General features: G+C 40.3%; 1 non-coding gene across 1 annotated transcript; it reads right to left on the reverse strand.

Annotated features, from left to right (window-relative positions):
* Positions 1-15,508: 15,508 nt before the first annotated feature.
* Positions 15,509-15,581, reverse strand: TRNAA-UGC (transfer RNA alanine (anticodon UGC)). Its single transcript has one exon. It is a non-coding gene; the product is annotated as a tRNA-Ala (tRNA).
* Between the last annotated feature and the right edge of the window lie 10,588 nt (positions 15,582-26,169).

Raw genomic sequence — 26,169 nt, forward strand, 5'->3', positions numbered from 1 at the left:
AAGTTGAAGTTTAAAGACAGCAGTGTGAAGGCTGCTTAGCTTGAATCACAACATTGAATTGGGGTGGTCTTCAGGCAAGACAATATGCATGTCATACTAGACATCCAATCAGTTCTGATTTTCTTGTTTGGTTAATGGATACAAGGGTTGAAAAATCTCAATTTCACAAATGTATTGGTTCAAAAAAAGGTAAAGCTTCCCTAATTCACATTGTAGGCAAAAACACTTGACTTCTCCAAGGTTTTTTGAATTAAATTCCAGTTGTATTAAATCATTTGCACTAAGATCAATAAGCTATTTTACAACTCAACAATATAGAAATAACCCAATTAAAAATAGGCAAAGGATTTGAATATTTCTCTTAAGAAGAAATACAAATGGCTAATAAGCATATTAGAGAAATTCACATCAGAACCAAAGTGAGATACCGCTTCACACCCACTAGGATGGCTAAAGTAAAAAAGACAGATAGTAACAAGTGTTAGCAAGGATATGGAGAATTGGACCCTCCTGCATTGCTGCTGGGGATGTAAAATGGTGCCACTGCTGTGGAAAACAGTTTGTCAGTTTCTTAGAATGTTAAATATAGAATTATCACATGTCCCAGCAATTTTACTCCTAGGTATATATCCAAGTGAATTTAAAATATATGTCGACACAAAAACTTGTACATAAACGTTTGTAGCAGCATTATTCATAAGAGCCAAAAGTGGAAACAACCCAAATGTCCATCAGCTGATGAACGGATAAACAAAATTTGTCATATCTGTACAATGGAATATTATTCAGCAATAAAAAGGATGAACCTTGAAAACAATATGCTAAATGAAAGAAGCCAGTCACAAAAGGCCACATATTATATGATTCTGTATATATGGAATGTCTAGAATAAACAAATCCATAAAAACAGAAAGTAGATTAGTGCTTGCCAGGGCCTGGGAGGAAAGGGGATGGGGAAATGACTGCTAATAGGTATGGAATTTCTTTTTGAGATGATGAAATACTTGGAAATTAGATGGTGGTGGATGGTTGCACAACCTCCTGAATATACTAAAGAAACACTGAATTTAATACTTTAAATGGGTTAATTTTTTCATATGTTTATTATATCTCAAAACCACTATTTTAAAAAAGTCAATAGGTCATCTTTGGCTAAGCCAAATTCTTTGATACAGTTTTACATTTAAGAAGAGATTACAAACCCATGGTTCAATTTGACCATCAAGAAAATAGTTCTGCAGTGTTTCTAGGTGTTAACAGCTATCTTTTGTCAGTGAACTAGACAGAATTTTGAATTGCAGCTTCATCTTGGTAAAGAACTTCTTCCAGCATTCCATGTATGTGGCCTTCTGTGCCTTTCTAGAAAAAATGGTTTTCATGTGTAATTGGTTTTCTTGCAAAAATGATTTTTTAAATGTGGGGTGAGGTATTTTCACAGAATGGTGTATGAATACCCCTTGTAAAATACCTTGTATCACCCTTGTGCATGTCTTCACTTCCTAAGGAGTATAAGGAGAAAAACATCTGTTACTCATCACATTTACACTGTGCATGACTTACAACATTGCACAATCTGTTAGTAATAACTGTTTAAATGTCTTATTTAAAGTTACTTCAACTCAGATGTGTTTGAACTTGCCTGGCCCACCCTTGTAGTCCATGTACTGTCTGTTACAAAAGTCAGGCTGCTTTATGGAGAGCTGTGTTCTCATTTGAGTGGGCTAGTTTTGCAAAAACTTAACAAGAATATCTCACAACCTTCCATGTATAAATTGAAAACTAACTGTAGATAGGGAGTACAGGAAAGCACCATGGCTTTCCTGGTCGCCTATGAAATAACTTTCTGCTTCATTCCTCAGTAGCTGAATGTCTACCTGACCCAGAATTGGGCAACTGACTTGTCCAGATATCTGTAGACACAAAGACAGTGATCATGTGACAACTGGTGGCTACTCTACCACCGTAATTTTGAGGTAGTGATAAACATAAATTTGAGATCTGCATCAAGGTAATGTGGAATGAAAAGAACTGATTTCTGTTGTGACAAATTCATAGATTCTGCTAATGGTGAATGTATTAGCTGAAGAAGTACTAAATTTAAGTTAGAGGTTAGTAAAAATAAAGATGAATGCTTTCCCAATCAAATTAATATTCCATGGATATTATAATACTTTGGATCCCTAACTTAAGAACCCCTAGTGTAAAAGATAGATTGCTTATTTTGGCCTGCAGCACATGGGTCACGGTCATCCCTACTGTGGCAGCATATTTTATAAGGCTCCTTACTCAGGTAAGTTATTCCGTGAGGCCAGGGATCCAGCTGCAAGTTTTCAAAGGATCTCTGACCTTGAGAAAGATCTCTGACGCTCCTTTACCTCATTTAAACAACAACAAAAAGTTTTATTTTGAGGTAATTATAGATTCACGGTAATTTGCAAAAATAGTACAGAGAGTCCCGTGTACCCTTCACCATCTTCCTTTAGTGGTAGTATCTTACATAACTCTAGTACAGTGTCAAAACCAACAAACTGACATTGGTACAATTTTTTTCATGTTTAAATTAGGATATTGAGCTGCCTTGATTTAAGGAAATTAATCACTTAAGTTGATAAACATCCACTGTTTAACCCAAAGTGCATTTTGATAGTTCTCAATCTGGAGTACTTGGGGTTTGCTAGCGAGGGTCAAATCTCTACCACATGACAAGAAACAGGATTCCACATTTGGGGATGTTATGAGTTATGTGTTATACCACTTCTCAGGAGCCACCCTATATCCATGCGCTATAGCCTTGGGTTTGCCCAATCTTTTGGGCAGAACTTCATCTTCACCAAGTGGCTTTCACTTTTTCCCTGCAAGTAGTTGTGCTCCAAAAAGAGCCCCATGGGGCCTTGAGAAAACCTGCCTCATGCTTTCAAGATGTAAGATGAAAACTGACCATTTAAATTTCCAGCTTTTCTGACTTTTCTAGTTCTGGTGATAGCTTGAGCAGCTATCTTTTTGAGCATGAATAGCCCAGTGAGACCTCTTCAAGATATACTAGGTAATACCTGAGAGCCTATCTAGCCATTTGGTTTTGTTTAAGGCGTGATAGACCTCAAGTGCCATTATAAGTACCCTCTGCTTCATGCAGCACCATCAAACGTTTGCTTTGTATTGTCTCAGGTCTTGATATGCCAACACTTAAAATTCAGTATAATAAAGTCTGTCTCAGCAACTAGACATAATATCTCTTAAGAGGCAGGGGACCGTCTTAGTCATCTCTCTCCCTAGCACATGAAAGCTATATGAGGTCTGTGGAATGAGGAAATGTATATTAGTAGAAAGCCAGACTAGCATTTTGTGCATCTCTAACACATTCCTGCTCAACTGCTTAAAGTATCTTCTATGGCTGTTTGACCATATTTGCGAGATACTCTCCACCACCCAGGCTGGGGCCACATCTATGCTGTCGCACCCCCTTAGTGTGGATATGACTTTAAACGAGCTGGAGAAAGTTGAGTGTGGGCTTGAAGGGTGTTGGAGTGGTGGCCACCTAGTCACAACATTTGAAAACAGTTGTGTAGTTGTGCTATGATTGTTAAATGGCCCACCTGAGCCCACCTAGGACTAGTCCATCAAATGACCCCTAGAAGATGGCATTAGCCTTTGTGTGGGGGAGACTGCACTGAGTATACCTGCTTCCTGTTACACAGCTCTCTTGGTGTTCAGTTTGTGAACCAGCAGCCACCTTGCAAGGTGCCACATGTTACTTTCAGGGCTTCTGAGACTACGCTTTGAACCAAGGCTTTCCGTGTCTGTTTTTGTGACTTCTTTGACATCGCTGGAGGCTGACCCCTCTCGCTGTTTTCTTTGCTGCCTTTAATATTATCAGTTGGGCTGAAAGAGATGAGTTAGCCACCAACACCAGGTCCTTGTTTCACTTTTGTGAGATCATAGGCCACTGTGGTAATGCTGTGATTGGAATGCCATGTCTGGAACATTGGTGAGTCTGACACAAGGTAAGCCAGCATTCTCACAGTGAAGAATGATGACCCTATTAGCTTTGTTCTACAAATAAACATTTTATATTATCATTCCTTATATCGACTTTGTTCCTATAAATTCTACGTAATTAAGGGTATTACGGATAGGATGAGCATCCTACCAGAATACTAGTTATTCTTTTTCTGTAGACAATAAAAATTACCACTACTTTTTAGCACTCTTCTGTCTCAAGTGAAGTTTGGTGTAAGTGCAAGAATTCAGTAACAAGGTCGTGGCAAATCATTGTAACCTATTTTTTTTTTAATACAAATAGCTCTAGGTTTCAAGATAGTGCTAGTCTAACTCATAATAGGATGGTAACCTAATTTGTCTATTGGTATATTTTTTATGACTCTCTCCTCAAGGAATTTAAAGGCTGGAGGGGAGATCAAATAGGTCTTACAAATTTCGCTTAAGTTGATGGAACAGGTACAGGTGGAAATTCGTACCCCTTTCACTTCATGCCGAGAACAAAGATAAGTTAAAATTTTAAAAAATTAAAAAAAAATTTAATTATGTTTTATTGGAGTATAGTTGCTTTACAATGTTGTGTTAGTTTCTGCTGTACAGCAAAGTGAATGAGTTATATGTATACATATATCCCCTCTGTCTATTGATATTTTGAATGTATCAGATATACAGTAATGCTTTACAAATAACTAGTAATGAAAAGCAAGGCTTACCATACCCAAGTAAAAAATGTCTAGGCTGTAGGTAGCTCTAAAGTCTTGGAAGAATTAAAATACAAATTAGGAGTTGGAAAGAGGACTCTATAGACCTGATGTGGAAAACTTTGTACTAGACTGTGGCTTCAAGTCCATGCATCTCCCATTTCTGACTCAAATTTGTTCCTGAAAACATGCTGATAGCAAAATTTGGAAATGCAGGATTTTTACTTTAAATGGCAAAAATGTTTTATCATTCCATTCCCAAACCCTAATCCATTCCCCCCAATTCTACTAAGAAATAAATTCTTAAATACCTATAACAATTCATAAAGGATTTTTTGCATAATAGCATGTTAAACCATTATTTCTAGTTACTTAACACTTACTGAATTCATCAACTGGGTGTATTTGTTTTCAGGGTACAACACATGTGCATTGTTTTCTTTCTATATAGCAACAAACTCATCGGAGGAAGATAGGCAGGACCTGGACGTTATTTCTCATAGACTTCTTGCCCTACTTCTGCAGGCTGCATTCCCTTGGCTTCTGTGAAGGCTGACTTCTGGCTGCCTTTGGCCAATGGAGACATTGGGGAGAGGTCAAGGATTGGTGGGAGGGGAGAAGGAAGTTATTTCTCCCTCTCCTTCTCTGCCTCAGACGTTTCTTTGGCAGTGTCTCCATTTCTTCCTGAAACCTAACTCCTGCTGTAGTTTCAGAGAATTCTGCTTATTTAGCCTAGAGGGTCAAGAGAGTTTTCATTGGTTCCTGGCTTTGCTCATCTCTAGGTTGCTTCACCACTCTGTTTGCTTCTCATTTCCTCTATCCTTTGTGTGAACAATTCGTTGTTCAGTTCCATCTGTTGTAAATACTTGAAGTAGCTTCTGTTTTCTTGTTTAGACTCTGATGCACTGTTCTGCTTGGTTGGTGCCAGTGAGAAAGTGTGAGCCTGTGAAGGAGTGAGTGAGATAATGAATGCCTGCAGTTCAACCACATCCAGATCAGAGGAATTACTGAGCAGTCTTATCGTTTTTTTGGCGCTCAGGCACTGCAGGTAGAGAGTTGTAAACCCTGATTGAAACCATAAATAAAGCAATTGAAATTGGGCAGCTGTTTGTATTTCCTTTGCTTGCATTGGCACTGCTCCTGATAACAGGATTGAATTTATCATTGCATTTTGGAAGGTGTTGATTCTGTTTATGTCATGATTACATAGATATGATTGCTATTAAAAATAAATCTGAAAGATTTGACATCAGGTATCTATGCCTCTTCTTCCTTTAGTAAATGGAATTATGTTAAACCTTTTCTTCAAATTGCTTTTCCATTTATTCAGATGGTGTGTGGGTTGAATTATGTTACCCGGAAATATATACTGAAATCCTAACCCCTGATACCTGTGAATGAGATTTTGTTTGGAAATAGAGTCATTGACTAATCAAGCTAAGATGAGGTCATACTGGATTAGAGTGGGCACTCATCCAATATGACTGGTGCTCTTATAAGAAGAGGAAAACACACACACACACACACACACACACAGAAATGAGAATGCCATGTGATGACAGAGGTAGAGATTGAAATGATGGGTCTACAAGCCAAGGAATACCAAGGATTTCAGGCAACACCAGAAGTTAGGAGGAAAGGCATGGACCAGATTCTTTCTTATCGCCTTCAGAGAGAGCGTGGCCCTACCAATACCTTGATTTCAGACTTTTAGCCTTCAGAATTATAAGAGAATAGATCTGTTGTTTAAAGCCACCCAATTTGTGATACTTTGTTATGGCAGACATAGGAAGCTAATACAGATGGTTTCATTTAACATGGGAAAGATAAGGACCATAGTGCAGACTGTGTTTAAATGGCATGATCAAGAGTCCCAATTCTATGCTGAGAACAGCTTCGGTACCATTGGAGCACACTCCCTATCACGCAAACCTGCACCCAGCTTCAGTGTTTTCACTAGCACACACATTAACTATTAAAGATTTTCTGTTTGAATAATAAATTCAGGGCAATAACTTCTAAGTTGTAATGAATATTTAGGTAGTGAGTTCAGATAGCGAGGGATACCTTTTATACCCACGATAGGCTGAAAGGAAAACAAACTCCTGTATCAATCACAGTCCTACCAGAGAAAGAGGACCAGTAGGATTGACTGTCTATCTCTCTATCTCTCTGTCTCTCTATCTATCTATCAAATATCAAGAGATTTATTTAAAGGAATCGGCTCATGAGATTGTGGAGGCTAGCAAGTCTCTAATATGTAGGTCAGGGTGGCAGGCTGGAAACCCTTGGGCAGAAATGGATACTGCCCAGCAGTCCACAGAGAGTATTTCTTCTTCCTCAGGGAAACCTCGGTTTTGCTCTTAAGGTCTTTTAACTGATTGCCTCGGCTTCACCCAGATTATCTAGGATAATCTCTTTTACTTAAAGCCATTTGATTATAGACATTAATCATATCTACAAAAAAACTTCACACCTATATTAGAGTTAAATTAAACTCTGGGCACCATAGCCTAGCCAAGTTGACACATAAAACTGACCATCACAGCTAATAAGCGTTGTACACATTTTCCTCATTATGAGTCATGTTTTCCTGCTTCCTTGCATGCCAGGTAATAATTAATTGGATGCCAGGCATTGTGTATTTTACTGCATTGGGTGCTGGGTATTTTTGTATTGCTGTAAATGTTGAGGTTTATTTTAGGGTATAGTTATGTTACTTGGAAACAGTTTAACCTTTTCAGGTCTTGCTTTTATGATTTGTTAGGAGGTTCTCGAACACTGCTCAGTCTAATAATTCTCCACTACTGTGGCAAGATCTTTCTTTTTTTTTTTTTAACATCTTTATTGGAGTATAATTGCTTTACAATGGTGTGTTAGTTTCTGCTTTATAACAGTGAATCAGCTATATGTATACATATATCCCCATATCCCCTCCCTCTTGCGTCTCCCGCCCACCCTCCCTATCCCACCCCTCTAGGTGGTCACAAAGCACCGAGCTGATCTCCCTGTACGATGCGATGCGGCTGCTTCCCACTAGCTATCTGTTTTACATTTGGTAGTGTATATATGTCCAGTGACAAGATCTTTCTGAGTATTCTTCCCAGTACCTTAGAAATTGTTACTTTTTCCAGCCCCGCTAGTGCAATCAGGCACTGTTTTTGGCCCTGTGTGAGAGCCAGGTACGGTTTCCTCTAATGCTTTCAGATGGTACGAATATCCAAGGGGGGACCCTCTGCATGTCTCTGTAGTTTTCTCTCCATGAAGCTCTCTCCTCTATGGTACTATGTCTACAAACTCTCGCTTCCTTGGTCTCCTTGGATTCTCAGCGTTATTTTCTCAACTCTGAGTCGGCTTGGCTCCAACTCAGTTCCCCCTCCCTGCACTGTGGCCTGGAAGCTCTCTCAGGGCAGTAAGATGGGTCAAATTGTAGGAATTGCCTTGTCTCTTGGGGATCACTGCCCTTCACTGTCTGATGTCCACTGTCTTAAAAACCATAGTTTTGTGTATTTTTTTTGCAGTACACGGGCCTCTCACTGTTGTGGCCTCTCCCATTGCGGAGAACAGGCTCCGGATGCACAGGCTCAGCGGCCATGGCTCACGGGCCCAGCCTCTCCGCAGCACGTGGGATCTTCCCGGACTGGGGCACGAACCCGCGTCCCCTGCATCGGCAGGCGGACTCTCAACCACTGCGCCACCAGGGAAGCCCGGGTGTTTTTTTTGTTTGTTTTGTTTTTTGAGGTTGGAAGGTAAATATAGTCCTTGTTACCCCATTTTAACCAGAAGTGGAAATCTGGACCAAAGATTTTAAATATTCAAAAGACTAATCTCTCACATCATCTATAGGGTCCTAGCCAGTGGTTTTCTAGTGCCAAGACATCGATTGTAGACCATTCTCACCCTGGCCTCCCAGTTGATGAATACTGCTGTAAACCTTTTCTACCTTCCTTTCCCAATTAATCAGACTAATAAACAGTGAAAATGTAAGCCACAGATGGTGAGAGAGTATTTTCCCCCCAAGAAACCAAATATATGGTGTCTTTTCCAACACCAGGTCTCCAGTTCTCCAACACCAACTGGGTGTCCAACAATTCAATTCAATTCTGGCACTGACTCCTGGAGTTAGGATCAGATCCCGCACATTAGGGGCTCAGTATAAGACTGCCTCCACAGGCTTCCCTGGTGGCACAGTGGATAGGAATACGCTTGCCAATGCAGGGGACACAGGTACGAGCCCTGGTCTGGGAAGATCCCGCATGCTGCTGAGCAACTAAGCCCGTGCGCCAAAACCACTGAGCCTGCGCTCTAGAGCCCACGAACCACAACGACTTAGCCCACGTGCCACAACTACTGAAGCCCGCGCGCCTAGAGCCCATGCTCCGCAACAAGAGAAGCCACTGCAATGAGAAGCCTGCGCACCGCAACAAAAGAGTAGGCCCTGCTTGCAGCAACTAGAGAAAGCCTATGCACAGCAATGAAGACCCAGTGCAGCCAAAAATAAACAAACAAACAAATATATAAATAAATAAAAACTTAAAAGCTTAAAAAAAAAAGACTGCCCCCACTTCAGACACCAGCTACAGATGGAATGCCCAGCTACTCACATTTATGTCCTGCTGACTACAAATTCAGGGGTTCCCACGACCCGCATTTGGGTTTGATAATTTGCTAGAACTACTCACAAAACTTAGGAAAGTGCTTTACGTACTATTATTGGTTTATTGTAAAGGATAGAACTTAGGAACAGCCAAATAGAGTTGATGCATAGGGCAAGGTGTGGGGAGAGGGGCACAGAGCTTCCATGTTCTCTCTGGTCATGTCACCCTCCCAGCACTTCAGTATGTTTACCAGTCTAGAAGCTTCTGAACCCCACTGTTTAGGGGTTCTTATGGAGGTTTCATTATGTAGCTATAATTGACTAAATCATTGCCGTTGGTGGTTGGACTCAACCTCCAGCCCCTCCACCTTCCCTAGAGATCAGCAGGTGGGGCTGAAAGTTCCAACCCTCTAATCACCTGGTTGGTTCCCTTGGCAACCAGCCCTCCATCCTGAAGCTATCTAGGGACCCACCAAGAGTAACCTCATTATCATAAACTCAGGTAGGGTTGAAAGAGACTCATGAATAACAGAAGACACTATGTCCTATCACTCACGACATTCCAAGAGTTTTAGGAGCTCTGTGTCAGGACCAGAGACAAAGGCCAAATATATATTTCTCCTTGTACCACAGAGGTACATGGACCATGGAGAAAGGCAGTCAAACAAAATGTGAATTCACAGGTAAAACGTAAACTGAGTAAAGGCAGAGATGGAGTACTTTGTTCCATGCTGTATCTCTGGCACTTAGAATGGTACTTGTTGAGTGTTGAACTATGAATCAGACACAGAGGCTCAGATCACTACCTACTGGTGTTGACATTTTACTACTTAAAGTGAAATGTAGAAAACTTACCTCTGTTTTTTTACCTTCCTTCTTTATAATTGTTTTCAATATATGAAAACCACATCAGATAATATAACTTTTGCTTAATTTTTACCCTTTCCATCATTCTTCATATTTTTCTAACTTTCATTCTTTGACCATTTCTTTTGTTTGAAGAACTTTCTTTAGCTATTCTTTTAAAATAGGTATCTGGTAACAAATACTTCTAGTTTTCTTTCACCTGAGAATATTATTTCACCTTCATTCCTAAAGAATATTTTCATCATGTATAGAATTCCTGGTGAACACATGTTTTTCATTTATCACATTAAAAAATGTTGTTCCCATGTCTTCTGACCTCCAAGGTTTTCAAAGACAAATCCTGTCATTCAAATCATTATTGTACTATTGGTAATGTGTTATTTCTCTCTAGCTGTTTTTAACACTTATTTCTTTAGTGTTCAGATCACTACCTTACTACAGTCCCTGCTCCTGACTCAGTCTCTGCTGATGGGGGGGCAAACGGAGATTCACATTTTTTTCAGTGGTGTTTGACTGCAATACGGTGAATATTGTAAAAATGTCTCTGTCTTGTTAGACTACCTGTTATTGTTCTTTTGGCTAGCAATAGCACACTTCTTCTGAGGCCTTTTTGTCTTTCTCATTTCTGTCACCAGATTGTGGACTTCTCCTGAGCCCAGTCCATATATATTGGAGGCAAAAACAAAACCCAGGGAACTCACCTCCATGTCATCTCTCAAATCCTGAGGTCCCTAGATAGTCTGCCTTCTTCTCTTTATCATTCAGCACCTTTGAATGTTATTTATTTATTGAATGTTTATTATTTCCATGGTTTGTAGCTGTACTTTGTGTGAAGAATAAGGTTATCACACATCTTCCATCTTGTTCAGAATCAGAAGTCTACTTTTTTGTTAACATCCTGATGCCTAATCTTTGTCAAAGTATATATATTTTTTGAATGTTAAAAATATCACTTATATACAGTTGAACCTTGAGCAACATGGGTTTGAACTGTGCAGGTCCACTTATACATGGATGTTTTTCAATAAATACATACTAAAGTACTACACAATCCGTGGTTAGTTGACTCTGGATGCAGAACCTCAGATATAGAAAGACACATATATAGAAGGATGACTGTAAAGTTATACTCAGATTTTCAACTGTGCAAGGGTTGGTGCCCCTAGCCCCCATGTTGTTCAGGATCAACTGTAAATGTTGCAAGTTCATGTCAAATATTTAATTATCAAGAGAACCAGCAAGTTGATAAAACTGGTTCACAGGATAAGTCAAGCGATTCAATGTATGTAGTCTCTGAAAGAATGCTGTCATACCATTGATAAATTAGATACAAAACTGGTTAACGGCCTATAGGGCAACAAAATACCCTTGGGATTATTTTTTCTACTGGAAAATAAAATCACTTGCCTCTCTATAGGACACAGGTCTACATGTTAATGTGTAACTACATAGTCTTGACCCAAAATAGTAGTGAATGGAATGGAATGATATATTTTCCTATATAATTAAATAATCCATGTATAGCTCTTTTAGCAAATACTCCAATACGACGTTGAAAAATACATGAATTCATTCTTTTGCATTATTTCTGAGTTTTGCATAACTTTTTCTCAACATCTTTGGACATGTATTCCTTTTGAATGTATCCTTAGAAGTGGAATTGCTAGACTGTATCTTCACTTTCACATGGTTCTTTTGCTCGTGGGGGCAGTTCTCCTGTAAGCCTAGAGGTGGGGGGCGTAAGATAGAAAGTATCGTTGACAATCTATTACTTTTCTCAATGGGCAAGGTTTGCCATTAAATCGTCCTTCTTTTAATTGTTAACAATGTGGAATTAAAGTCATGGCTGTGGTTTCAGTCTGTTGGTAAGAAGACTTTTTGCTTAATATATGATTCTCAACATGTGTCCTTATCACATGCTGGACCCACATGTTAGGATTTGTCATCTGTCAACTCCCACAAAAGTACACCAGAAAAACCTATTGATTGAAGAAAGAGAAGTTTACTGGACATACTACAATGAAGGAGAGTACCACACTGACAGTCTAAATGGTGTTTCCAAATGGGAAACCAGGGTATTTCTTGGGCTAAAGGTGAATAATCAAACAAGAAACAGCACATGACCTATTTAGAGATGCAAAGAGGAAACAGAGAAAAGGAATGGAAATAACATGTGACAGACTAATCCTCACAAGAAAAATATTGAAAATAAGCACTTTGAAATATTTTACCCTAAACAAGAAAACTTAAGTAGTTGTCTCCATAAAAGAATAACACAGAGCAAATATGTAAGAGCACATGGAAAATGTACTGACATAGGAAAGATATCTTCTGAGCTGTGTCAAGTCATATTTAAAATGCAAAAACCCCCAAAATCTGTGGGGTTTAAGAGGGAATTTGAAAGAAGGTGGGTGCTACTAAAATCACAGCAAGCCTTTGGAATGAAATGAAAAAGTAGAGCACAATTATGTATGTGTTGGACTCCCTTGACTATCTCTTTTCTCACTCATCCTTTTAAATTCTTTTTTTCCATTTATTTGCTCTGGGCCATTGCTTCAGTACTTTAATGGTTTCAAATCAAACATTAACAGTTTTATGTTTTGTTTCTCTTTCTCTTATGAATGATAGTCTTTTGCCTGGCTGTCCAAAGATTCATTTTGATTTTGGACACAAAATGGTCATCACTGAAATCTAATAACTTTACTAAGATTGTGTCTTTCCTCCTGGGTTGTGGTGTGGTATTTTAATTTAAAAGCTTTCTAGAAAGAAGACTGCTTTTAATTTTCAATATTCACTACCTATTAAAGAGTGGTTGCCGCATATAGAGTTCTTTGGTCATGCTTTATTTCCTTAAGCACTTTGCTTGCCCTTATTTGAACAGAAGTTTGGAGAAATGCCTGCAAATACCTTTGGATGAACATTCTAGATCTCAGGGAATGAGCCATTTCCTTAGAAGAACATGAAACTCAATCAGATAAGATTACTGAAAAAAAAAAGATGGTAAAAGAACTCATGAAAATATACTTAAATATATGATCGGCTAAAATACTTTTGGACATTCACATTCTGTTTTATAACTAATTGAAATGGAAGGGAAAGAGGAGATATGGTGGGAAGCAATATCGTTTCTACATTGTTAGAGTTTATAACTGCTCAGATTTCCTCATCTTTTATAGCTGGGAGGTTACATTGTTTGATGTGCTGTTGGATTAGTTTTACTAGGATTTTGTTGAAGATATTTTGCATCTATATTCATAAGAGATATTAGTCTGTAATTTTCTTGTGTTGTCTTTATCTGCCTTTGGTATCAAGTTAATGTTAAAACTAAGAAGAACAAGATAATCAATAAAAATCAGATTGTTGGGGGAAAGGAAGGGGAAGAGGAAGGAACAGTAAATATACTAATTTGAGAAGTAAAATGTTAAATCGTTTGTATTTCAAAATACAAATTTAAATTAAAACTGTTAATGTTACTGGGTAAGTGTTCGCAAAGCCTAAGAGAAAAAAGTAGTTAGATTTATGCTTAAACATGTTGGAGTGGAAGTGTTTGCCTTTAGGGATTAATACTTTTTAAGGAATTCTTGCTCTTATTTTATTTTATTTTATTTTTTTGTGTGGTACACGGGCCTCTCACTGCTGTGGCCTCTCCCGTTTCGGAGCACAGGCTCTGGATGCGCAGGCTCAGCGGCCATGGCTCACGGGCCCAGCCGCTCCGCGGCATGTGGGATCTTCCCGGACCGGGGCACAAACCCATGTCCCCTGCATTGGCAGGCGGACTCTCAACCACTGCACCACCAGGGAAGCCCCTTGCTCTTATTTTAATTTGGCTCTTTAAAGAAGCAGGGATAAAGAAGATGGGAGAAGAGACAACCGTGGACACATATAAACACATCTTCGGCAGCTAGGAAGTTACCAGCTGGCAGAGGGGATGCCACGAAAAGTATTCTGATTCAGGCTGCTGACAACGAAATGCTCATCACAAAATACTGTACCTCAGAAGGGGAGCTGAGGCTTGGAGCTGAAAATGAGGAAGTTGTTTTAAAAGTCTGCACAATGAATGGTTAGGCCCTGAGCTCCCTTTCCCTCTCCTCCTATGAATCCAGGAGACCGCCCCTCCCAGAACTGCACTGGAAACTAAAGGCTTATTCTAAGGATATGTTGTACCAGAGAAGCTCTTAATTCCAGGGCAACAGGCATATTGAAAAGATTGATGAAAGTTTTCCTAAGTGAATGAAGAGACTCACAATCCCTTCTCATGCTCACTCTTAATAATGCTGACCATTGAACTTGACCCTTCCATCCCACACTGGAGATTGGGACTGTTGAATTTTCTCCAAAGACAAAATTTCTAGAGAAAGCCTGTTGATATGACACTTGGTGGGACTTCAGCAAACTTTCAGGAGCTTACCAGATCAATGTCCACTGAAACTGTAGGAGGAAAACAGAGGGCTCCAGGAGAGGTAGCTCCAAGAAGTCAAAAGATGATTTTGACTAGAAAAAAGTATTCATAGGGGTTAACAGTTCGATTGTAGAACATAAAGAACTAGTGTTAAGGAAATGAGAAATGAAGAAAATGAAAAAAGTAAAAAAGGCAAAAAGACATTTGTGGTGAGCTCCCCAAGCTGGGACAGCTAGAGTTTTCAAGGTCTCTACAGGTGGTTTCTACCCCAACCCCCCAGAGCTGACTCCCATGTTGGCATCTCTGGACAACACTGCCCCCCTGCTGGACACCTGGATACTGAGCAGTGCTGTCGCTGCCTCCATCCTTACCACCTCTACCAGGGTAGAGCATTTCTCAGAGGTTCAGTGCCTTCTTGATGCCTAGCCTCTTCCTGAGGCACTGTCCCTTGCAGCACCTAGTGCTCTCCATGTTTCACTGCCTTCCTGGGATTTTCACTTTTCATCTGGAGGGTTGTAATACTTCCACTGCTGAGTTAAAGTTTCAAGAGACTGTCCCCAGTACTACAATATTGAAAACATATTTTTTGTGTGTGAAAAATAAGATACAAATTTGAATGACTTTAATCTCTTTTCCAGTAGGAAACAGATGAAAAAAGAGAAAGAAATGTATTTTATAGTATTTTAATATTTTGTGATTCCTGCGATCATGGCTTCAGAAGTCAAGATAAGTATGACAGGCATATATCTGAATATGCAAAGGTTGATTGTCCTTTTAGTGTATGTGAAAAGATTGTCCCATTCTTTGAGAAAATTATGCATGCTTCTGCTCAAAGAAGGTCAAGTTAGAAGATTGCAAAATGGAGGGAAGAAGGAAGAGAAAACCATACATAACTCAAGCCAATCTTTTTTATTTCTGGCCACGCCAAGCGGCTTGTGGGATCTTTAGTTCCCCGACCAGGGATCAAACCTGTGGCCCCTGCAGTGCAAGTGCAGAGCCCTAACCACTGGACCACCAGGGAATTCCCTCAGGTCAATCTTGGAGGGAGTAAAAAGTAGAAGAAAGGAGCGGTATGGTTGCCACAGTATGGCCTGAAGAAGGGGACGTCCGGACATTTGCAAACGGCAAAGATGAAAAGTTGTGGAAAAAAAGATCCCAAATGGAAAAATGATTGTGTTGAAAGTAAAGCAGGGACTGGGTCAGGCAATTGCTAGTATGGTTCAAAAATGGAAGGTCTGGGCCTCCCTGATGGCGAAGTGGTTGAGAGTCCACCTGGCGATGCAGGGGACGCCGGTTCGTGCCCCGGTCTGGGAAGATCCCACATGCCGCGGAGCAGCTGGGCCCGTGAGCCATGGCCGCTGAGCCTGCGCGTCCGGAGCCTGTGCTCCGCGACGGGAGAGGCCACAACAGTGAGAGGCCCGTGTACCGAAAAAAAAAAATAAATTGAAGGTCTGCTTGAGGTAAATGCTCACAAAGATGTACCAAATGGCCCAAATGGCCTCAGGCCCCCTTAGCATTCTGGCACTCGGGTTCTGAGTCTGTTAACAAGGAAAATCCAGAAAACATGGATACATCCCAGAAAGTATTACCCTATGCTCAGTAACGAGAAGGTATGGCAGACTTTCAGATTTGGAGAGCCAGAGAAACTGACATCTCCACTTAGGTGCTCAGGACTATTGCTAAGAACATTCATATTAGTCTCGATGGGAAAGTGAATGTAAGAAATCTCTCGGAAGGCAAAGGAGAAATGTTGAAAATGATAAATGCCCAAGCAAGGAAAAAAAGGGCTTGCTGCCCTTTTCTGTGTCCCTTCTTCCTTCTCTTCCTTCTTGTTAGCAAAGAGCGCACCATCAATATCTCCTGACGATATGTGTAGATTTGGACATTCAGCATAAGAAAAATGTTACTTTGCAGTCTGTGTGATACATCAAAGAATACTTTTTAGGACTTAATTGTGTGAAAAATTGAGAATGTACAGGAGTCTGTTTCAACACATAAAGCTGAAGCATATAATGGTAGTATCTTTTAGTCTGAAAAGGTTTTCCTCCACTAATGACTGATAACTAAATTGTAAGTCTTATGAGACATAGCAGATTTCCAAATTGTTTCTTTTGAACCTATGCAAATACTTAACTGAAATAAAAGAAAAAACAAGGCAAATGAATTCCAGGTACGGGGTAGAAGAGCACCAAAAAGGAATCATAATCATATTTACCACTTAGCTTTTCAGGGAATCATAGTGATCTTAATAAGGAAAATAGTAAATACTGGTTTAACCAGAAATTGATATAATATTAGAGGTGAGGGAGGCTGGCATTATGTAAGAGTGCTAAATCCACCTTCTGTAGTCAATTTATGAAATATTAAAGTTTAGAAATATAGAGGAAAAACCTGATTTATTGTAAGTCTTGTAGCCTATGTTTTGATCATGTAATACAAAAACCAGAACTTAAAATTCAGACAGTACTGCATGACACTTGTATATCATCTCAATTTAAGAAAAATAATGTACCTAAGAAAAATAAAAGAGGAAATCTAACAAATATATTTCAGTTGAGGAATTGTGGATGATTTTAATTTTTTTAGTGCTTACTTTTTGTGTGTTTTCCAAGTTTATAAAATATTTACTCCTATGTTTTCAAACAAAACCAATCAATTTGCCTTCTCCCAAGGTGGGACAGGTCTGGGTGCAGATTCCAGTCTAGAGACTGCTTATTCGTTTTCATGTATAATTAACCTGGACTCTAAGAGTTTCCCTTTCCCTGTTTTCCTGAGTTTGGCCCATGTTCTGTCAGATTCTGGTTCTTTCTGGGTGTCCTTATGCTACCTCTAAAGCATTAACTGGCCGCTGAATAGGTTTTGAATGGAGAGAAATGAGATTCTTCTCTCACTTATATGTGATTCCTAAAGCCACAGCATGGCAAGTGTTGACTTTCCTCAGTGACTTTTTTCCTTCTCACTTCAATTCGATTTATTTTTCATTCTATTTTTTTGTTTGTTTTGGTCTAAGAAGAAGCTACCTTCCCTAGGCTCATGTTCTTTATTTATGGACTAATTATACTATCCCACAGTGGTTGGGCTTAAACTCTGGACCTCTTAAAATCATTTTCAGAGGAGACATAATCCCATTGGTCTGCTGGACAGCCCTGGTACCTTCCTACCTTTGGTCACCTAGAAAGGAGTTGGGTTAGCAGAAAATGCTGCAAAATCCCTAGCTGATTCCAGCATGGGTGTGTAAACTCTACTGTGTGCCTGATGTCTGAGAGTGGGCTGTTCCTCTTGCCAAAAAGGTCTTTGTCTGACTATGTGAGCTCAAGGACTTTCAATTGCCATTCACAAGACTCTTTGGTTACTCCCAATTTCCTTATAAAAAATTCCTTATAAAAATGTGAAATGTCAGGGAAGGGATCCTTCTCTGGGGGGCGCATTCCATGGTGCATCCAAGCAGATCCAGACCAAAAGAACATTTCTCCGAGGTGGGTTTAGGATACGCAGTCTCCCAAGCTCTCATTGTTCCAAGACAGCAAGCAGGGCTGTGGCCTGGAAGGGCAGCTTCACACATAATGGAAGCTGTATCTGGTATTAATGGGACTAGCGATACAGGCTGGGGCCCAGCCCAGATGGTGGCTGCTACTGCAAACTGATCAGCCAGAAAATAAATGTAATCATATAATGGGCGTAGGGATACCTAGAAGGTACTGGTAGAGAGTAATAGAGGTCTCGTCACATTTAGATGTTTGAGCCAGGGGGAGTGGAACTCACCACAAATGGAACTTATGACCTGCAAATGTACACAATAAGTTTGCTTTAGATCTGCAGCCTTCCTCATTGAGAGCAGTCCTGTAGTGCAAAGTGGGTGAGGCCAAGCGCATCATGGTCAGGCCCCTGTGTACATGGCTTTAAAGCTATAACAATTATCTTAGAAGACAAAATACATGGGGAGTTGCTGATATACCTTAACATCTCACCTTTTCCCTCCTGATCAACCAGAGTCTAGTTCTCAACGAGCTTCTCTTATTTGCAAGGCCCCCTGAGGTAAAATGTACATGGAAGACACCTCCCACCAATAAAACATTTATTACTCAGAAGCTTCTGTTGGACCACATGAAGCCTGTTGCTAATTCTCCAGAAGGCTACACTGACTTTCGTACACAAGTTGGTCAGGCATCAGTAACCTCCGTCACTTTAGGACCTTGCTACTAAACTGGAATCCATGGACTGACAGCATTCGTATCCCCTGGGAGTTTGCTAGAAATGCATATTCTTTGGCCTTACCGTGGACCTACTGAATCAGAATTGTTTTCTAACAAGGTCCCCAGGTGATTCATATGCATGTTGGAGTTTGGGAAGAAGTGCCCTAAACCAGTGGTCCTCAAGCAGGAGGATGCCTAGGATTCCTTGTTATTCTCAGCCTTGTGAGATGGAGAGAGTCCAGAGATGGTAAAACCTCTCTGTAAGAGCATAATGCCCTCACTGTGCCTTACCTTTGCAGGGATGAGATGTGGAAAAGCTGGCCCTGTTTTCTTCCACTAACCCCTTTAGATAGGGAGTCTTTTCTTTGGGTATCAGGACTCTTATGAGGGAAATCAGGAGGAGCCTTGATGGTCCTATCAGCAGAGTCATTGTTTGGTGGTGTTATCACAGACTGATATCTATCCCTTGCTGTAAAGATTTCTGTTCCTTGTAGGAAAGGAAAGATATTTCCATTCTACCTGGCGTAAGGTTACCTTCCTACCTCAATGTAAACAGTAAAAGGCCTGGGGGATAAATATCTATATTAGGGTTCTCCAGAGAAGCAGAGCCAATAGGATTTATAGATAGATAGATAAATACATACATACATACCATACATATTTTAAGGAATTGGCTCATGTGATAGATTGATAGATACATACATACATATTTTAAGGAATTGGCTCACGTGATTATGGAGGCTGGTAAGTCCAAAATCTGCAGTTCAAGTCTTAAGGCTGTCTGCTGGCAGAATTCCTTCTTTTTCAAGGGAGGTCATTCTTTTTCGTTCAGGTCTTCAACTGATTAGATGACTCCCACCCACATTATGGAGAGCAATCTGCTTTACTCAAAGTTCACCAATCTAAATGTTAATTTCATCCAAAACACCTTCACAGAAGCATGTAGAATAAAGTTTGACCAACTATCTGAGCAGTGTGGCCTAGTCAAGTTAATATATAAAATTAGCCATCACAATACCTCTTTGCCCACTGCTCTCTGTGCTATTCTTGAGTGGTGATTCCTCTTAACTATTCCCAGTTGACTCCTAGAACTATCTCTCGAGACTTGCTCCAGAGTTTTCTATTGCAGACACATCTATTTCACTGATACTTCAAATTCAGCGTGGCCCAGACATCCAACTTTATTTCCCCTAACCAGCTCTCCACCCCTAAACCTTTTCTGGTATTCACGATCACAGTTAATGTTACCTCACTCCCGCATCCAACTAGTCATGCAAGCCAAGTAGCCTGAGGGGATGTTCAACTCTTTTATCACCTCCTATGCTTGTCCCCCCAACAAAGGAAAATGTCCCACTTACAGCAGTGCTTGCATAGGAGATATGAAAGTTGAATGCTGTGTATCACCACAACTGTCTGTAACCAGCTGAAGCTGACAAAAGATCATGCTTTTTGAGTGACTGTGGTAAGCCACACACTTGTTGGAGCTAATTGATGATGCTTTCCTGACCAGTGGGTGCTAGGACTTGAGTAAACCAACCTCGTCAGACCTATGGATTCATTCTGTTTTATCCAGAGTGTTAGTTTTCAATCTTCCATTAGCGTAACCACTATGAAGCTCCCTTTCTGGCACTTAATAATACCTCTATTTTTTTCCTCAGTAAATTAATCAGTGCATTTCTTCACTGGTGTGTGTTCCATTGCGTGGGAAATTAATAGACTCAACTTTGTACTTTTTTAACCTCTGATGGTTTTCATTTGTTCTTTGACACCTCTATTTGAGTATCCAGTTCTATTGATTTTTTTTACTTTTAAAATATTTATCAAACACATCCCAAATACTGTTTACCTGGTTCACATTTTCATCTCATGCCTGGATTGTGGTAGATTCTCCTCAGCTGGTTTCCATATTGCCAAGTTTCTGCCCTAACCATTCTCCCAACTTCCTATGTTGGGTGGAAACTATATTCAAAATTCTAAAACACTATACGAATCAACACCCTTCAAGAACTGCCTTTCTCTCTCAGACACACTGTCTGACATTGGGCACCAGTCTCAAGGTACTGGGTACCAGATCAAGAGAGCCTTGTGTGTCATATTAACTGCTTTTCAGCTTCAACTGAATTGACCTGTCTTGCTTTATAACTTACTTTCTGGTGGTACTGAATTACGCATGGTCCTCCATGAAAACATGTGAATAGCCTCCATGTAAACCACTCCTATTATTCCTCAACTTTCTTTACCTGAGTTCAGTCTTAGGGGATGAATATGATTCATTCGGGTGTTGTATCAGCCACGGTCCCAACAGGAAACAGATGGCACACCAATAGGGATCATTTAAGGAGGGTTTATTTACAAAGCGTTTCATTGAAATATAGGTGGAGTGAAAAGGACTCCAAGAGATAGTGCAGGAAGCAAGACTAGAAGCTGCTGTTACTAACCCTAGATCAGGAGAGAGGAGGGGAAGGAGCCATTACTGGAAACTAGAATGAGAGGGAATCCTGTAGGGCAGGCCCCCGCGAGAGGAAACTTCTGCAGCAGGGTGAGCGATAGCAAACTTGCAGGGAGAGAGTCATGGGAATAAAAGCCCGATGGCACTCACCTTTTCTCTTCTGATCTCCCCACTGCATTCACTGGCTCCTGTGTCCTCTGGCTTCCAATCGACACAGAGCAGCTTTTGGGGCAGAGAGCAGTAAGGAAAAGGGTACAAAGCAGATCTGGAAGGCAAAGGAAAATACCCAGCACAGGTGTCATTCCAAACACCTTAGACCCACCTTTTGTTTTTCCTCATGTAACTACATCTGGTTTACAGCTTCTACTAGACATTGTCTCAAGGGAAGAGATTGCTTTACCCAGCTTTGGATCCACCAAGCCTAGAACCTAGACGTTTACAATGAGTTTAACTGACCAGTCTCGTGTTATCTTTCTCTTTCCTTCTCCTCATTTTGGAAGTGCTCTTTCTTCAGTGATTGGCTCTTGATGACCTTGTGCTTGGTGTATCTCTCTTGGCCACAGGCATGGTATTACTACACAGTGACAGAACACTAAGCTCATTCCTGAATTGAGGTGGGGACCTAGCAATCAAAGTCAACTTGTGACTTCTCTCTGTTCTCTTGGGCATCTGGCAGGACTTTCCTACTAGATGGTCTTTTGCTGCCATCTCCTGGTATCCTGTCACCACAACCAAGAGTCATCAGGAAATTGTAGTCATACCTCTGCTGCTGAGGGTGGGGTCGAGGGGGAGTGGAAGAGTAGAACTTGTTCAAAAATAAGCAGGCACTGCTGGCCTTAGTCCCTTGTTGGTGAGAGGGCAGGAAAAGCTAGTATTTCAAGAAGCAGTAAAATAAAATTGTTCTTGTCTTTAATTACCGAACACTAAATCTTGATGTTATCCTGTTATTATAGCTTTTATGAAAGGCTGAAATGCTAGCTAGAGCTATCTCCTCGCCTTTCCACTGACTTCTGTACTACAACTGCAAGCATCAATATAGCATACTTCTCTGCCACACTCGAGTGGTTGCCCAAAGGGCCAACAAAATTTTTATTGTGGTAAAATCTACGTAAGATTTTACCATCTTAACCAATTTTTTAAAGTGTACGATTCGGTGACATTAAGTACACTCACATTGTTTTCCAACCATCACCACCATCTATCTCTAGAACTTTTGCATCCTCCCAAACAGAGACTCTGTCCCCATTAAACATCAACTCCTCATTCCCTCTTCCCTCCAGTTCCTGGCAACCACCATTCTACCTTCTATCTCTCTGAATTTGACTACTCTAGGTGCCTCACATAAGTGGAACCATACACTATTTGTCCTTTTGTGGCTGGCCTTTTTTCACTTAGCATAATGTCCTCAAGGTTCATCCCTGTTGTAGCACGTGTTAGAACTCCACTCCTTTTTTGTGGTTGAATAATATTCCATGGTATGCATATAAATGTGCAGAAAAAGAGAAGAATATAATAAGCACCAATTTATATAAAAATGCCAGAGAAAATAGGCAAAATTAAGTGAAACCTTGCAGATATAAGTTCCGTGTATCCTCCTCCCCAATCCCATTCCCTTTCCTCCTTCCCTAAAGGCAACCACTGTGTTGAACTTGTTCCATTGTATATTTGTACATTACATGTTTAGTTTTCCAAAAACAACATATAGTACTGTGCTTTCATTTGTACATAAATAGTATGCTGTATGTATCATTCTGAAGTTTGCTTCTTTCACACCATTGTTTTTAAGATTCGGCCATGTTGATACATATGTAGCCCTTGTTCATTCAGCTTTACTGCTTTATGCTATTTAACTATGACAAACTAGCTGTCTTCTTATTGCTGAACGTTTAGGATGTTTCCAATTTTTTTTTTTTTGCTCTTACAAATAGTGCTGCCATGAACATCCTTGTAACACATTTCCTTGAGCAGAGACATTTCCTCAGGTTTAGAATATATACCCAAATTAGAATTGCCCAACTACTGTCCATGCACATCCTCACTTTTACTAGATATTGCTAAATTGCTATTGGTATAGCAAAATAGCACTTCCAATTTGGACAGCAGTGTTTGAGAGTTCCCATTTTTCCATATTCTGGCCACCAACTGGTGTCAGACTTTTTAATATTTGACAATCTGTTGGGTATAAAATGGTAATTCATTGTTTTCATTTCCTTGATTTCTAGGGATGATAAACATTTTTTTCATATATTTATTAGTCTTTTGGAGTTTCTTTTCTAGGAAAATCCTAGGACTGGTTTATATTTTAGAACTCGAAAGGGTTCTAAAATGTAGCAGACTGCTAAGATCTTGTGATGGGTGTTGACAGTTTGCTTCCTGAAGCATTAAATAAGAACACTTCATGTTTCAGGGCCTGCTGCCACCAGGTGCCAGCACTGTACCACAGTCTTAAAGTCCTGATTTGCCAGGAAGTTGTTTTCTATAAGATTTAAGATGGTGGATCTTAATCACTTTAGGTAATATGGTACAACTCTGGGTTTCTGGAACTTATGTAAATAACTTGTAAAAATTAAAATATACTCAAGCAAATTGCTATTATTCTTTAAAACAAAACTTCAAAGCAAGTTAAGCACTGAGTCTAAATATTTTTTAAATATTTTTATTTATTTTTATTTTATTTTTGGCTGAGTTGGGTCTTCGTTGCTGCGTGCGGGCTTCATCTAGTTGCGGCGAGCGGGGGCTACTCTTCATTGTGGTGCATGGGCTTCTCATTCCAGTGGCTTCTCTTTGTTGCGGAGCATGGGCTTTAGGCACACGGGCTTCAGTAGTTGCAGCATGCGGGCTTCAGTAGTTGTGGCTCGTGGGCTCTAGAGTGCAGGCTCAGTAGTTGTGGTGCATGGGCTTATTTGCTCCGCAACATGTGGGATCTTCCCGGACCAGGGCTCGAACCCGTGTCCCCTGCATTGGCAGGCAGATTCTTAACCACTGTGCCACCAGGGAAGCCCCCGCAGGTGGATTCTTAATCACTGCACCACCAGGGAAGTCCCTCTGAGTCTAAATATTTAAGTAAATATTAGATTTCTGATTTCTACTGTGCCTATCTTAAAATTAGATGATAAGAAAATGTTGAAAGCAAACATCTTTTGAGTGATTATGTGCCAGGAACTGTGCTAAGAATTTTTCATATGTTGCCATATAATTCTTTTTTTAAAAAACATTTTATTGTAGTATAGTTGATTTACAGTGTTGTGTTAATTTCTGCTGTACAGCAAAGTGACTCAGTTATACACATATAGACATTCTTTGTTTATATTGTTTTCCATTATGGTTTATCACAGGATATTGAATATAGTTCCCTGTGCTATACAGTAGGACCTTGTTGTTTATCCATCCTGTGTATAATAGTTTGCATCTGCTAATCCCAAACTCCCAATCCTTCCTCCCCCCACGCCCCTCTCCCCCGTTGCCATGTAATTCTTTCTGCAGCTATGTGAGGTAGGCACCCTTACCCCATCTATCGAATAGGGAGAACTGAGATCTAGAGGGGTTGAGTAAATTGCTCACTAGCACACAGCTAGTTAAATATCACATACATGTCTTTCAACACAGGCAGGCTGGTTCCAGAGTTTGTATTTCCCACTATTATGCCACTCTGGCTCTCAACATATGCAATTCTGCAATCAACCCATGTCCCCATCCCCTAGGCAGTTTGTGTTTAGGGATAAGAATAAACTTGAGCTAACAAGGGAGAATCCTTTCTAAAACTGTCTCCTGGTGGTGGAGACACATCTGCTTATTTCTGAGGTCAGCGGTTTCTTCTAGTGACAAGCTTTTTTCTTTTTTTAAATCTTCCCCCTTTCAAAATCCATTTCTAAAATAATAACCCGAATTTTCTTTCACTCTGTCTCTTTGCAAACTTTCTCTGAATTTCACCGCATTCAGGAAGAAAACACTTGTTTGCCAATTCTGCATGTGTCAGTGTAGTTTCCAGCAACTCTGTCCCCCACCAACTCCCAAAAGACTCCAGGGCTTCATTTCTACTCTCTCACTGGAGCTGCGTGCTCAGTTTATAATCTTCTTTGTTAATTTTCATTCGTGATTGGGCTTCCTTTAGAAACTTTGTGGTGCTATGTAGAAGAGGAAAAATGATTTTTCTCTACCTTTCTAAGTTCTTGGCTGGGACCCCTGTAAGAAAAGACGGGTTAGCAAGAGAAAAACAAAACAGACATGTGTACAAGGAAGAAACCCAGAGAAAAATGAGTAACTGTGTGAGGTGGCTTAAAATTCAGGCTTAAATACCATCTAGACTAAAGATAAAAGAAAAGAAAGGTTTGAAGGGGAGGCCAGTTATGGGAGGTGACCAGGCAAAGCACAGTAAACAAGGGTAAGGTTGGCCTTCTCCATTGATAAGATTCTCTTGTAATTTAGAGTCATCCATTTCTTCCTGGTACAGAGAGGGAGACATCTGTACAAATGGACATTTCCCTTAAAAATGTAAATGTCTCTTACAAAAGAGTAATTTCTACTCAGTTTTCAGAGTGTCTCCTTTGCCTGCTGTTTCTCAAAGCAATCAGCTCAAATTAATCTTTATGCCATAGGGGCATATTTTGTTTTTGTTTTTTTGTTTGTTTTTTTGCAGTACGCTGGCCTCTCACTGTTGTGGCCTCTCCTGTTGCGGAGCACAGGCTCCAGACGCGCAGGCTCAGCGGCCATGGCTCACAGGCCCAGCCGATCCGCGGCATGTGGGATCTTCCCGGACCGGGGCACAAACCCGCGTCCCCTGCATCAGCAGGCGGACTCTCAACCACTGTGCCACCAGGGAAGCCCCATAGGGGCATATTTTGGGGTGGCATATTCTGTTCCCCTGCAGCTCTATCTTTGACAATTTGGTAATACTGTTTCTCACAGCAGAACTGAAATTTGGCATAAAGAAGACCTCTTGGGCATTGCTGCATAGGTTCTTGGCTCCA

The sequence above is a fragment of the Globicephala melas genome, chromosome X, assembly GCF_963455315.2.
Source record: "Globicephala melas chromosome X, mGloMel1.2, whole genome shotgun sequence".
NCBI lineage: Eukaryota > Metazoa > Chordata > Mammalia > Artiodactyla > Delphinidae > Globicephala > Globicephala melas.